The sequence below is a fragment of the Pelobates fuscus genome, chromosome 2 (assembly GCF_036172605.1).
Source record: "Pelobates fuscus isolate aPelFus1 chromosome 2, aPelFus1.pri, whole genome shotgun sequence".
Classification (NCBI taxonomy): domain Eukaryota; kingdom Metazoa; phylum Chordata; class Amphibia; order Anura; family Pelobatidae; genus Pelobates; species Pelobates fuscus.
This window is the reverse complement of record NC_086318.1, coordinates 321878397-321891274: the sequence shown is the minus strand read 5'-3', so window position 1 is coordinate 321891274 and position 12878 is coordinate 321878397. Positions and strand designations below refer to the sequence as shown.

At 39.7% G+C, this 12878-nt stretch overlaps 1 protein-coding gene across 2 annotated transcripts in view; it reads right to left on the bottom strand.

The window, feature by feature from the left end:
• The window catches only part of BVES (blood vessel epicardial substance), a 74784-nt gene extending 62291 nt beyond the window's left edge, over window positions 1-12493 (bottom strand). Inside the window, exon 1 of one of the 2 annotated variants that reach the window (XM_063443551.1) lies at window positions 12276-12493. The gene's annotated coding sequence lies outside the window, so the exon portion shown is untranslated. The remainder of the gene's footprint in view (window positions 1-12275) is intronic. The other variant, XM_063443550.1, reaches the window with a different exon arrangement.
• Between the last annotated feature and the right edge of the window lie 385 nt (window positions 12494-12878).

Here is a 12878-nt window from a genome sequence, read left to right as displayed (position 1 = left end):
AGTAAAGGATGGCTGAGGTGCAGGAACACTTAAGAAACATAGAACCTAGAATGTGACGGCAGATAAGAACCATTCGGCCCATCTAACCTGCCCAATTTTCTAAATACTTTCATTATTCCCTGGCCTTCTCTTATAGCTATGATAGCCTTACGCCTATCCCACACATACTTGAACTCCTTCACCGTGTTAACCTCCACCACTTCAGCTGGAAGGCTATTCCATGCATCCACTACCCTCTCAGTAAAGTAATACTTCCTCATATTATTTTTAAACCTTTGCCCCTCTAATTTAAGACTATGCCGTCTTGTTGTGGTAGTTTTTCTTCGTTTAAATATGGTCTCCTCCTTTACTGTGTTGATTCCATTTATGTGTATAAATGTTTCTATCATATCCCCCCTGTCTCGTCTTTCCTCCAAGCTATACATGTTAAGATCCTGTAACCTTTCCTGGTAAGTTTTATCCTGCAAGTTTTATCCTGCAATTATACTGCATGAACCAGTTTAGTAGCCCTTCTCTGAACTCTTTCTAGAGTTTCAATATCCTTCTGAAGATACGGTCTCCAGTACTGAGTACAATACTCCAAGTGAGGTCTCACCGGTGTTCTGTACAATGGCATGAGCACTTCCCTCTTTCTACTGCTAATACCTCTCCCTATACAACCAACCATTAAAAGTTGATCATTTTTGTTCTGCAAGTGTCTGAGCAAAGAAATTAACATCAATATGTGTATAGCGAGTTCTGGAGTCACATATTGCTGTTAATTTCCTTGCTCAGACACTTGCAGAACAAAAATACACCAGGGCTTCCCCAGAACACATTATTTTCATAGAAATTGATACTCTAGGCCAGTGATGGCGAACCTATGGCACGCGTGCCGCCTCTGTGGGCACGCGGCCACAGGTCGCTGGAGGGAGGTGCGCTCCGCCGGCGCATCCATAAGGCGGCACAAGTGGCCGCCTTAGGGTGCAACGGCCCGGCGGGCGCAAAACCGGAGTGACCGACAGGAGGTGAGCGCATAGCGCTCCCGCCTGCCAGGCACTCTGTGTAGCGTGGCCGAGCGCGCCTCGGTACATGCTTCCTGTACCCGGGCGGACGGAAATTAAGTGCTCACAGAGAGAGCACTTCCTGTCCGGCCGGTTACAGGAAACTGAGCTCCGCGGTGCGCTCGGCCACGCTACAAGGTAGGAGATCAAGGACAAGTGGGGATGGGAGGGGGGAAGAAAACTGAGGGAGAGATGGGAGGGGGGAAGAAAACCGAGGGAGAGATGGGAGGGGGGAAGAAAACTAAGGGAGAGATGAGAGGGGGAAGAAAACCGAGGAAAGATGGGGGGGGGTAACTGAGGGAGATATGGGGGGAGAAAAGTGTGTGTGGGATGGGGGAAATAAAACTGAGGGAGGGATGGGGGAAAGAAAACAGTCGGGGGGAGGGTGGACGACATACACACAGCACCCCTGCGCTACACACATCACCCCACACAAACACACACACACACAAACACACACACACACACACACAAACACACACATCACCCCACACAAACACACACATCACCCCACACACACCCCACCCACACACCACCCCACACACACACCACCCCACACACACACCACCCCACACACACATCACCCCACACACACACACACACCACCCCCCCACACACACACACACCACCCCCCACACACACACCACCCCACACACACACCACCACCCCCACACACACACACACACACACACCCCCACACACACACACACACACCACCCTACACACAAACACATCACCCCACACACAATGAATAGTGTGTGTACTTAGCAGTCTGTGTGTGTGTGTACTCAGCAGTCTGTGTGTGTGTGTATTTAGCAGTCTGTGTGTGTGTATTTAGCAGTCTGTGTGTATGTACTGAGCAGTCTGTGTGTGTGTATTTAGGAGTCTGTGTGTGTGTGTACTCAGCAGTCTCTGTGTGTGTGTGTACTCGTCAGTCTGTGTGTATTTAGCATTCTGTGTGTATGTGTATTTAGCATTCTGTGTGTGTGTGTACTCAGCCTTCTGTGTGTGTGTGTATTTAGCAGTCTGTGTGTGTGTGTGTACTCAGCAGTGTGTGTGTGTACCCAGCTGTGTGTTTACTCAGCAGTGTGTGTGTGTGTATTTAGCAGTATGTGTGTGTGTGTGTGTGTGTGTGTACTCAGCAGTCTGTGTGTGTGTGTATTTAGCAGTCTGTGTGTGTGTGTGTGTGTGTGCGTGTACTCAGCAGTCTGTGTGTGTGTATTAAGCAGTCTGTGTGTGTGTGTGTGCGTGTACTCAGCAGTCTGTGTGTGTGTACTCAGCAGTGTGTGTGTACTCAGCAGTCTGTGTGTGTGTGTATTTAGCAGTCTGTGTGTGTGTATTTAGCAGTCTGTGTGTGTGTATTTAGCAGTCTGTGTGTGTATTCAGCAGACTGTGTACTCAGCAGTCTGTGTGTGTATTCAGCAGTATGCTAAATACAGACAGACTGCTAAGTACACAGACAGACTGCTAAGTACACAGACAGACAGACTGCTTAATACACATACAGACAGACTGCCGAGCACACACACAAACATGTTAATTAGTTCGGACAACTGTATGAGTTTTTTCTAAACTTAAACCTCAGTATTCAGGTTTAATTGCCGTTTTGGCACTTTGAGGGAAAAAAAATTGGCATGTATTACGGTTTGGGCACTCGGGCTCAAAAAGGTTCGCCATCACTGCTCTAGGCTCTAGAGTATCAATTTCTATGAAAATAAAGTGTTTTGGGAAGCCTTGGTGTAGTCTTTTAAGTCACAAACTGATTGAAAAATTCTGTTCCTCTGTGGGCAAAACAAAAAAAAAAACCTATATTATACAGCTATTTTGCCATGTGCTGTGGAAAATTCAAGTAATAAAATTCACTTTTTTCCAGGGCAATTAATTGTTGTCATGAATAACGCTGATTACTAAACTCCTCTGAGAACACTTTCTCCTGATAATCATAAAAACATGTTCTCTCTGTAATGTATATAGAAAGTCAAAAATATGGAAGCAAATATTGCCATGCTAGCTAGTAGAATAATAAGGTAAAGGTGTTCAATAACAAGATCAAGTGCATAGAATCTAGGCGTGCGCTGTTTAAAGGGACACTCAACTGCTCAAAAAAATAAATAAAAAATTAAATCCCTGTTTAGTAGATATACCCCCAATACATTATGCGTGTTTTTTTTTTCCATTGGAGTATATAGCAAAAGCTGCAGATTTCTTAGCTGTAGTCTCTGTAAGCCCTCTCTTTTTAACCCCGCCAAGACGTTATGTGGTTGTCCAATCACAGACTTCTCAATGCAGCTCATCGAGATGTCTTTGCAAAGCAGGTGCTCTGAGCAATTACCTGTTCTTGAGTTTAGCTCCACTGAGTTAAACAACCAGAAAGTAACAGGACCGGTTGTCTGATTGATACTCAGTGGGTGTAACCAGGTTAATTTAAAAAAAAATAACCAATTCTTTTTTAAATCTGCACTATTTGAAAAATGAAAAAGAGGACATGCTGCAAGCTGAAGTTCTTTAGTTAAAATTCCCCCCAATTTTTATAATAAGCTTCGCTTGTTGCACATGGTGTTTCATTTAGACTTTCTTATTTCCTGTATTTTGATTGTCTGCTAGCCTCTTCTAAAATAAGCATACTGAGCTGTAAGATCTGATTGGAAATAAATCCTCTCTTCATTGTAGACTGTGTGATTCACAGCCAGGAGAGGTGTGGTTAAGATGGCAGCCACATTTAACTTTTAAATGGTAGATATCTGAACAACTGCAGAGGCATGATCTACACACCAGAACCACTTCATTAAGTTAAAGTGTATTTGATGCTTGAGAATCCCTTTTCTGAGCATTAGATTGGCCAGGGATCATCAATGTTGATAATCCCAAAGTGGCTGCATGGTGAAGTCTTTTCAAGCCCTGGCCTCCCCACTGTAATCTGTAGTTAAATATATATATAAAAAAAAAAAACACTTTGACAATTAATATATTTTTTTCTAACCTTATTGTGTTCCTTTAATCAGAGTTCTACATATTGAGTAATTTGCCCTGGAATCTGTATATTTCACTGTTTCAATTTACAATGAATTCGTACATTTCATATAATTTCATATATAAGGACCTGAGGGATCTCTCCCATGAAATATCATTGTGGTCTGTGGGGCTAAACTATGGAATAAACACCAGCACATCTTGTTTCATGTGTCCATTTAAACATAGCACAAATCCAATGTCAGAATACTGATACAAAAAAACAACAACCGCATGGCTTGCAGCAAAGGCGCAGGTAATGTTCCACGAAGCATCGGCCACATACCCAACCTGCATAGAGCAACCCCAGCGCAGGTCCGCACAGCGTACCCTTAAGCTCCATGACCAAACCCCGGGATGCCGATAGCTAGTGCTCCCACTGCCGCACCAGCCAACTTCACATTGTTACAACCCTAAGTGCCCAACGAATACAATCCTAACACAGTTATAACGCTATGTGCCCAACGAATAGTATCTTTACACGGATATAATGCTAGGTACCCAACGTATAGAATCTTCACACTGTTATAATGCTATGTGCCCAACAAATAGTATCTTCACACTGTTACAATGCTATGTGCCCACCGAATAGTATCATCACGCTGTTATATTAACACTAGCACTGTTCATAGCCTATCACAACATATAGATAAAAAATGTGCAACTCTTTTAAATGCCACTGTAAAAAAAAAAAAAAAAAAAGGATCTATTCATGTGTGCTGTTGTGGCACTTGACACATGTTTGTAACTACCTAAGCACAGAAAAATAAAGAATAAAAAAAAAAAAAACACATATTGATTTGTTCCTGCATGTCCGCTTTCCAGCATTTTATTTTAATACATCACTGGACCTCATACTTACAGAGAAGAAATAAAAAAGTTATTGTGAACATTCTGCTGACTGAATATATTGGTATACTAAATAACTTGTTCCTAAAAGGAAATGTACTTTAGTACAGACGCCTTAGGATTCTATTTTATTTATTGCAGAGTACAGACTTCAGAAGTATAAAAGGGTGTAGAGACTCTGGTGAAAATCAACAGAACAAAGTTCCAAGCATTTTTTTTATAGCCTTAGAAAACATTTGAGCATGCCTGAATTCCAAAGAAACACTGGGCACTCATCTAAAACAGTTTTTGTACAGTGGACGTCAGAAGACAGTATTGCGTGGCATATAGAAAAATCATACACAAAATAAGGGATATGGTGTTTATGGGCATTGTACAGTGCTACGGAATTTGCTGGCGCTATATAAATAATAAATAATTATAATAATGGGCACACAAAGCACATTAGCAGACATGTGAAACTAATAATGTGGAAATTTAATTTACTAAAGTATGTAAATCAAAGAGTAAGAGCACAACACAGAGTATTATAACACATATTTTTCATAATCTCTCAGTACAGAAACAAACAGCTATAAGTGACTTGGAAAATAATCACGCTATCACCATCAAGCCAGCAGATAGGGGAGGAGCAGGGGTGATAATGAACACCCAGAACTACAAAAAGAGAGGGGCAGACAATTGTCAGATGGCAAATACTATACAAACAAAATTAAATGAAAACTCCACCAAGGAATATGCATTGCAACTCAGGGAGCTCAATAAATCCTTTCCTAAGAGCTTACAACAAGAACTGGAATCACTTATACCAGCTAGTACCTGCATGGGTACTTTATATAGGCTTCCCAAAATCCATAAATCAGGTAAATATGGCAGACCTATAATTATTGAAATGGGAACACTTACAGAACATATCTCAGGGCTGGTAGAAAACCTCTTGTCACCAACACCAAAAGCTTAATAAAAGACACCACTGACTTCCTTATCAAACTCACCAAAATCACCAACATCCCTAATAACACCATTCATGTAACCATGGATGTGGAATCGATGTAGACCAACATTCCATATAAAGATAAAGATGGCATTAACACTTGTTTCCATTTTCACTCTTGTGCCGACAACCAAAAATACAGCCCCCGACCTATCACAGAACTGGCACTATTCATCCTCACACATAATTATTTCAGTTTAACAATGGGGTCTATCTACAGACCAGTGGAACTGCTTTGGGTACTAAGATGACACCTCAATGGTAATCTGTTCATGGCAGACCTAGAACAGAGATTCATAGAAACACTGCATACCAAGTCGTACAAATATTAGTGATACATCATTAATATCTTCATCATTTGGACCGAAAGTGGTTCAATTCCATTACTCTCTTACCTCATTCCATCCATTAAACTAAAAATGAAGTATTCTACAAAATCTGTAAATTTGTAGACACTTCTGTGGCATGTACCAAAGGAACAATCCACACCTCTCTCTACAGAAAGCCCATAGGCAGATGCAGTTACCTTCACAGTTCCAGCTTCCATCCCTTCCATACTAAGCAGGGTATCTACAGCCAAGCAAATAGGTACCATCGAATATGCTTTGACCCCAATAATATGAAAATGTACTCTCTCAATCTATGAGACAGAAAGACTACAAATCAAGGACTGTTACCAAACAAATCTACTCTGCTCTGAAAACTCCATGCACACACCTGCTGCAATATGAGTACCACTTTGCTCACCTACAACCCAGTTCTCGAAGAAATATGGAAAATTATTAAACATTTACAACGAATGCTAGTAGAAGATAAGACACTGAAAACCATTTTCTCTAAAACACCAATTTTGGCCTGTAGACAACCCCCAAACCTTCAACAAAAAAATAATCAACAGGAAACTACCCACTGATGGGAAGAATAAAAATAAGAGATCAGACATTGCTAAAAAAAAAACATTGCTGCAAACAGTGCCATCACAGACAACATAGCCACCCACAACAACAAAACCTTCAGCATTAAAGTATCATACCCCTGCACATCTAGCAATGTGGTACATATAACACAATGCACCAAATGCCACCTAGGGTGCTACATTGGAGAAACCACCCAGCAATTAAAGGAACACTATAGAGTCAGGAAAACAAACATGTATTCCTGACCCTATAGTGTTTAATCCACCATTTTAGTGGCTTGTCCTCCTTTAGCCCCCTTAGAAAATGTTAAAACTCACCTTGTTGCCAGCGCCCCACCCCCGATCTGTTTCCTTGGTGACATCATCAGAATTGCCGATTTTTAGCTAATCTAATTCTTTCCTATAGAGAAAGCATTGGATTGACTGAAAATCATCAAGGAGGTGGGATGGGGATGGGGCCAAACACAGTTTTGGCCAATCAGCACCTCCCCATAGAGATGCATTGAATGAATGCATCTCTATGAGGAAAATTCAGCATCTCCATGCTTAGCGTGGAGACACTGAACGGCAGAGTTGCCTACTGTGCAGCACTGCCCCAGGAAGCATCTCCAGTGGCCATCTGAGGGATGGCCACTCTAGGTGTCCCTAGGGGGCATTGTAAACACTGCATTTTCTCTGAAAAGGTAGTGGTTGCATGAAAATGCCCGAAGGCAATGATTATACTCACCAGAACAACTAAATTAAGCTGTAGTTGTTCTGGGGACTATAGTGTCCATTTAAAAGGCAGTATGAATATACATAGACACTCCATTAAACATCATAAAGAAGAATCTTACTGTACTCTCGTGGGGCACCATTTTAACCAGCATGACCACTAAACCAAAGACCTAAAACTCAAAGTGCTCAAAGGGGATATTAGAATTATCCAAGAAAGAAAAACTTTGGAAACCAGAATTATTCAATTTTTAACAGCAAGAATAGGGGACTAAATGCTGATTTGGGCTTCCTGTCTCAGTACCAAAGTTTTACATAATTATCCTACTCTTCTATCATATGTATCCACATGATACAATTCATTCTAATGACATGTTTATTATTATAGTAACATGTAAAGACATATGCTTTACCATAATCAAATGCCTGCAGACGCATATGTATGTGCATTTCTATATGTGTAGTTATATGTGTGTGTATATATATATATAGAATTGATATATATATAGAAAGTAATAAGAATGTACTATGAATACAGCTTTATTCAGGAGCTTGCTTGAATAAATTTGATATGAATTTAACAGATTCATTTTTTCTCCTGCGATGCAATGCAGTGGAACACATTTGCAGAGTTCAAGGTCAACATGGGCTTCACGACATTGCACTCTATATAGACTTGTAAATGCATTTTCTAGTAATTCTCTGTGGAAATATTTCCTACGTATACCCATGAAGTAGCTCTGACAGTATGAATAGTATTACAGGGAAAAATGCTGTAATTCACAGACAATGGTAAATATTTGGCCTGGAAGAAGGAATGGGATAGTGATGGTTGTACAATTCTGTCAAAAGGACTATAATGCTGAACATACGTTATCTTATGATGCTCTACTAGCTGCTATGCTGGCTGGGCATCATAGGAAATTATGTTCAACAATACCTGTTGCACATGGATTAACCATGACTGGTGTAGATGAAGACAACAGTTTTATACTTGAGTAGCATCACTACTGGATCCATAATAATAAGTGTTTTGGGAGGAAGGGTACACTTTATACCTAGAATAAAAAAATAGCTGTGAATTGAAAGCATAATTGCACAATTTAGGCTAGTTTGGAATATTTTTCAAACTTTTCAATTCTGTTTCAGCCCAAATTTTGCAATTTTCTCTTTAAAGGGACCCTATAGTCACCAGAACAACTACAGCTTGTTGTATTTGTTCTGGTGAGTATAATCACTCCCTTCAGGCTTTTTGTAGTAGACACTGTTTTTTTGTTATAGAATATGCAGTGTTTACATTACAGCCTAGAGATAACTCCACTGGCCACTCAGATGGCAACTAGAGGTGCTTCTTGGGGGCAGTGCTGCACACTGTGCAGTACTACCATTCAGTTACTCCACCTTCTACATGGAGACACTGAACTTTCCACATAGAGATGCATTGATTCAATGCATCACTATGAGGAGATGCTGATTGGCCAGGGCTGTGTTTGGCTTGTGCTGGCTGTGCCCTTGATCTGCCTCCTAGATAGTCTCAGCCAATCCTATGGCAAATCAATGTGATTGGCTCAGATAATTACTTCTGATGATTTCAGATTAGGAGCAGAGGCAGCAGCTGCAAACTTGAATACAAGTAAGATTTTACTTGTGTTTTTTTTTTTGGGGGGGGGGGGGGTGGGAGAGAGGGCAAGAGGGCTAGATGGTGGTTCTAACACTATGGGGTAAGGAATACATGTTTGTGTTCCTGACCCTATAGTGTTCCTTTAAATTCACAAAAAATTGCTTTTTATAGTTTTTAAAAAAAAGTATTTATGACTGCTTTTGTCAGTAACAATATAAACATTTATAGGAAAACCTTGTCCTAAGTACGTTGTCCATTTTTATATCAACAAGGGATACATGTACCCAGTAATAAATACAGACATACACGAAAGTAAGAACAATTAAAATAAATTAAAGAAGAAACAGAAATAAAACATGTAATAATTAAAAAGAAAAGGCAGGTCTCCACAAGGCTAATATCTCTTTCTGAAGTTATTTTGGGGCATATAAACTTCCAATGAAGCCCTGTAAATAAAAACAGTGCTATTTATGAGAAAAAAATATACACACACATACTTTGTCCTGTTTCTTTAAGTGTTCCTTGTTACTTGTTCATAACTTTATTAAATAAATATTTTAGCATTATTTAACAAATTCATGTAGGAAGAGTAAAACTCATTACACTATATAAAAAGTCTAACATAATTTGCTAAATATTTTAACTCTTTGAATACCAGAGGTAAACCTTCAGATTACTTTGTGTTTTATTGTTATTCAAATGGCCAATAGGTATTTTATTAATTTTGCCGTCTTATGTATCATGCAGATTTTTTCCAGCAGATCAGGAGGCATGGTTTTCAGATTGATGGAGTCACATTAGAGAGGTAGAGCCTAATTCCCCACCATTTAAATATTTATCAGCTGCCGTTGCTAATATACATTTTTGTAAAATACTTACAGAGTCACAGGGGACTCAACATTGATAAAGTCATAAAAGTGAAAAAGTATGTAAGTCTGTTTAAAAATGCTTTATCTACACTTTTTTTCAGGAGACAGCAGTAATAACTTTTTTTTTCTTATGGAAATTGTGAAGATTTTGTGAGTGTATGTATCTGTTAGTGTGCTTGTATGTTTGTGTGTGTATCTGTTAGTATGTGTATATTATTGTGTATATATATTCATCTGTGTTTGTGCAATGTATTTGTGTATGTATATCTTTGTGTGTGTATCTTTTAGTTTGTTTATTAGAGTGTATGTGTATCTGTGTGTTTATCTGTTGGAGTGTGTACATATATATCTGTGTGTCTGTTAGTGTATGTATGTATCTTTTTTGTATTTCTGCTAGTGTATATTATTGTGTGCATATAATTGTATCTGTTAGTGTTTTCCTGTCTCTCTGTTGGAGAGTGTGTGCATATTTGTGTATGTATTTGTTAGTTTGTGTGTAACTGTCTGTGTGTTTTTTTTGTTAGTGTGTATTGGAGTTTTGTGTGTGTGTGTGTGTGTGTGTATGAGTGAGAATGTATCAGTGTGTCTTTCTTTGAGTGTATGTGTTTATTTATGTGTTTATCTGACAGATTGTCTGTGTGTGTCTGTCAGTGTATAACTTTATGTGTATCAGGGTGTGCATTTGGCAGACAATGTGTATGTATGTGTGAGAGAGAGTGTGTGTATCTGTTTGAATTTGTGTCATTGCGAGCACAGTATGAACTTTTGAATGTGACACAAATCTCATTCTTCTAGCATACAGTAGGTGGGACAAACATATCACATTTTAGGCACTGAAACGGCTTCATCTCATTGAATTAGTTATAGTGCATAGAGTCTCCTCCTTGTTTGCCTTTTTATCATTTTATTTTCATGAAACACTCTAAAGTGTTGCTTTAATCTGGTTAGAACCAGTGCTGGAGTGAAGGTGAAAAGGGTGTTTTAACTGCAATATATTTCACTTTGTAAGACAAAACAATATAAAAGAAAAATCAACAATGGGTTAAACTACTGCCACTGATGATCTCACACCTTCCTGATCATATATCCAACCAATAACCATATTGATTATACCCAATAGATATGTCATACATTTAACTAAATATTAATTATACTAAACACTCCAAATCTGACTCAAGAGGAGCCAACTTAAAAACTCATTTTAGCAGATAACTACTAGAAATAAAGTGTGTGTGTGTGTTTAAATTAAAAAAAAAATGAAAAATATATACAATTAAATATTTGCTATCTGTAAAATAGATTTAGATATATACATTTATATACAGCTAGCAAATATTTATTTTATTTGAAAAATTTAAAGGCAACTGTATTATTTTGATGAAACACGCTTTAATTTTTGCAGAACCAGATGTGTGATTTAATTCTGGGCATGCCAGTCTGGTACTCAGTGCTGGATAAACAAACACTCAGCCAATCATTGTGATTTATGAAAAGTCACAAGTCTGTAAAATCACTAGCAGCATAACGAAACAGAGCGAGATAGGGCAATACAGCGCATATTGTATTACATGGTGTGCATATATCTCCATTATAACTTGAGGTTGTAGATGGAAATTTAGCAAGAGCTCAGCTCTAGCCGATGTTATTAAATATTCAGCAATCTCCACATACTCTCATATTGCAGGCATGTTGTTTGTGTTCTCTCTTCCCTAATGTACACACACACTTGTTAGGGTGGCCTTCAAGACCAGATCACCAGGCAGTGCAAGCAGGTAAAGGACAGGAAAGGGTGTTTATAAAAGCCTGGTGAGAAGGGAATTAATCTTAGCAGTACTGTAACAGTCTCTGGGAAAGTCATAGCAGAGAAACAGAACCCCCGAGGGTGTTTATTGCACATGCAGGTGCCGTAACCCCAGTGACTGACAGTAGTGATGGTATTTTATGTTAAGTCTCCTGTGTAGTGATGTGAGTAGGGAAGAGATTAATGTCTGCTGAGTTAAATATGTATCTGAATCACAAACACACAGAACTTGCAGCTTGACACTTTGTATCTCATCACTCGGAATGTGGAATCATCACCAGCCCAAGTTTGTGTGTCAGCCTCCCGCCCTCTGTCAGTGATCTCAGACCCAGTCCCAGGATTACACTCTATGCTCCCAGCCTGAATGGGTGTCCAGTCCCTCCTTAGTATGGGTGCCAGTCCCTCCTTAGTATGGGTGCCCAGAACCTCCTTAGTATTGGTTATGGCTGGTCCCCTTACCTGGGTGGTGCAGGCAGAGCAGGGCTGGCTCCCCCAGGGGGTCCCGGGAAAAGTTTTGTCAGTGAGATCCTGGAGTAGAGGAGAAGCTGATCAGTGGCCGGGGAGATGGGACTAAAATAGGCATGGAGAGGGGAGGCTGCTGTCCAGCACCGAGCACACTCCCCTTCCTAGCAGCGCCTGCAGCTCTTACTGACTGCTGGAGAGAGAGAGAGGGAGAGAGAGGGAGAGAGACAGGGGGAGGGTGGGAGGAGAGACAGACAGGGCCAGCAGGAGGGAGGGGAGCTGGGAGGAATAGAGCACTCAGAGCTGGCATACAAAGTAACAGAGAATCAGGCATTAGAAGTTAGTGTCTGTTATCTATCAGCTGTTGTACCACGTTTATCCTGAACCTTTTCTTTGAGTTCAGTCTTTAAGTACATTGTACATTTCTTGATTTCCTGTTTTTTTTATTTTTTTTTTCATCATTATTGAATCCAGTGGATGACTGGTTCTAAAAATGCAAGGTGGAATTTCGATTTACCTTCTATTTTCTTTTATTGTCATTATTATAAAACGTTGCAATGTCTATATTATATGCAAACATATTCTTTTCTATTAATCACA